Source organism: Pistacia vera, unplaced genomic scaffold, assembly GCF_008641045.1.
Source record: "Pistacia vera cultivar Batoury unplaced genomic scaffold, PisVer_v2 Contig506, whole genome shotgun sequence".
Lineage (NCBI taxonomy): Eukaryota > Viridiplantae > Streptophyta > Magnoliopsida > Sapindales > Anacardiaceae > Pistacia > Pistacia vera.
Window position 1 is genome coordinate 568531 of NW_022196342.1, and position 3446 is coordinate 571976.

A 3446-nucleotide genomic window follows, 5' to 3' on the forward strand; every position below is an offset into this window, starting at 1 on the left:
CAATTGAATATTAAAAGAATAAATTATTTGCAACCCCTGTCTATGGCTTAGTTAAATTAAAATTTCCCTTCATTTTGGTTTTCTGTTTTTTTGTAATATGTTTGTTTATGGGCAAAAAGGTAGTTTAGTGTATCGAAATTTGTCACTTGATGAATAACATTAGGTTAGAATATGTGAAAGATAAGATGGGTTTCGTGCATTTCTATCTTTACAACTTTACTCAATTATATTTGTTGGTTTTTTGTATTTCTTCGCTCAAGGAATTGATCAAATTATATTCTACTTTCAAGTAATTAATCCTCTTTCACTTGATTTATATACATGTTATGTGGTGAATTCATGAGGCATGAATTTATGCCATGTGTCCAATGACTAAGCTATTGGAGCATAAATTCTTGCCATGTGTCTTATGATTGTGCATCTGTCTTAGACGCGTGGCACACCATAAAAGAGATTACTTCATTTGTAAGATTTTCATATGTTGCTTCAACAATAAAGTTTACAGAGGTTGGTGGTTTAGGGCTAAGTTGTTTTTCAAGTCGTTTGTCACTCCATGAGAGGGTAGTTTCACCATTAAGTATCTAGGAAGGGCAGTTTGTCAAGCCACATGTCATGCTATGAAATGGTTACTTCATGAGCAAATTCACCTATGTAACACTATAAAAAGAGGTCTCTCACCCTAAAGAAGGGGTTTGGAATTCCATTTCCTTCAATAGCTAAAAGCAATTGCTCATTTGAGAGCAAATAATAGCTTTTGCACACAGCAAAAAATACACAAGAAAAGTAATAAGACAGTAAATTTAGGATTTGCATTTTGCATCCGAATCACTTTAAAAATTCATTTTATCTACTTTTTATTTATTTACTCGCATTATTATTGCCATTTTTTCATTGGTTCAGCATCATATTCTTATTCTCTTATAGACCCTTGTACAAACTTCCCCGAAGGCTCTTGTACTTCTTGTTGGTGCGAGAAACCGCAACAACAATACAGTATATGTCTATTGCTTGGAAATTGGATGCAATGTTCTTAACAGTTGGTTTAAATTTATTGTATGTATAACATGTTTGATTTTGTGTCTATTTTATAGTAATTTTTTTCTCAACTTTGAATTAAAGTTAAAACTAAGGTTTTCCTTTGATTGGTATGATTAAATGGTGGGATATGGCTCACTTTGTTTTTCTACTTCGACGTTGACGTTATAATTCCTTATATAATACACGAAACTTTAAAAAGATAAATATTTCAATTGTATAACGTGTATATATTCCACCACATGGTTAAACACACAAGAAACACATGTTTTACACATATCTTATAGTAATGGAAGAAAGTTTTTGAATTCCTTGTGCTTGGCTAAGTGGGTGGCATCTACCTGTATATAAAGCGCTGAGTTTCATCTGATAAGTCTGTACACACATCTGAGGGAATGGTTAATAAAGTGCTGCTTTTGAACCCTTATAAATCTGCTCTATTACATTGTAGTCCCATCCAGTTTATATTTCTTATAATTACAACATTACAATTACAACACGTTATAAAGTTTATATTTCTTACAAATTACAACACTACAATTACAATGCCCCTAAAGAGATAAAAAGGCCCCAAAAGAGGTCCATGCCCCTTAAGAGGCACATGTCTTAAAAAAGACAAAAGCTCTAAAAGAGACCTATGCCTTTGAGGAGGTGCAAGTCATGGCAAACACAAAAACCACTAGAAGTGGCACATGCCCAAAAATATTATCTTAGAAATAAATCTAAGAAGTTGGTCTGGTGGTCAAGAAGATTTATTCTCTTCATCGATTTTCTAGGTTCGAACTTTGGAGTCACCTATCATATTTGTGACTTATCTTAGAATATTAAGTTTGTAAGGTATTCAATGAGCATCGATGATTCGTCGAGATGCGTACAAGCTGACTTGGACACCCGATCATCAAAGAAAAAAAAATTACCTTAGAAATAGCATATGTGCCAAAGTGACATATAAAATTATTGAAATTTTTATAAATTTTGCATAAACAAGAAAAATATGGAATCGTGAAAAAATGATCGATGATAATATATTCTTGTTTGCGGTAGCTACCCAAATTATGAATAGTGATTATGAACCACATTAAGTCATTGAGTGTAGATATATAAAGACATGATTGGCCTAAATAGGAAAAAAAAAACAATTCATGCACAATTGACTTCTCTAAAAAATTATAAAAGTATTTAGATTTGTAGTTTAGGCGCCTAAAGACATAAAACTTGTGAGATACGAATGGGTATTCACAAAAATATAATGTTAAAAATGAGATTGTTAGACATAAGATCAAACTCGTGGCTAAGGTTCCTAAAATATTGAATTTAATTTTAAAAATTATGATTATATTTTAAAAAAATAAACTATAAAAATATTTAAATATATAAATAGTAAAAATAATAAATTTAAAAAATATTACTTTGTATTTAGAGAATGTCACAACCAACATTATTGGATAAATACACCCATGATGAAGGGGTGTGAGAAGTGGAAACTGCCTTTGGCAGTTTCTCACGAACCGTTCCCATATAAAAGGAAGGTTTTTTCTTTTAGAAAAGGTTACTCACTAAAACTCACCAAAACGCAAAGGAAAAGTACGCTCTCTCTCTCTAGAATTTGGAAAAGAGAAATACACTTCGTAGTTTTCTTCCAGATTAACTTTATTGCTTCAGAGATAAGGAAAAGAGGTATTTATGCTGTGTTAATTCATTGTAGTTCATTTATATATAAATGTGATTGCAATGGTGACTATGATCTTATGATTATGTTAGGATATATGTTATTCTATGTTATTTCCAACATTGGTATCAGAGCCGTGGTTCATATTATTTTAAATTCATACTGTTAATGTTGAAGCATGTTATTGGTTTGTCAAATGCAGTTCTGAATTTTTCAAATTTTGTACGTAAAAAGTTGTCATTTTGGTAATGATAATTAAACCATTAAATTCCTTATGAAATTATGAAGAAAATGGTTTTTGAATCATAAAAAATGGAGTTAAAATGACTTAGATATGCCTCTTGAAGTTTCGGGTTTCGTATGGGTTGATTTCCGGGTCGGGTACCCAATTGCAGACTCGGACAGAGGTTGAAGACGACAAGAACCGACATGTCGTTTTTCCTGTTTGACTTTTTTTTTTTTGAAAAAAATTCAAATAGGCGTGGGTGGTGAGACTTGAACCCAAGTCTCCATGATTGAAGCCCAATACCCTAACCACTGGGCTAATTTTGTTTTTGTGTTAACTACATTCACAAACCCAATATATTCCTATCCGGCCCAACCCATAACCAAAATAAAAAATTGGGCCGAAAACTAGTCTCTGAAAGAGAAGGTAAGTTAGTTTTATGACCTCTCAGGTACCACCCAATCGATTTCGCGCCTCGGTTCCATCTATGCAACCTCTCCAAACCCTAGAGCCCAA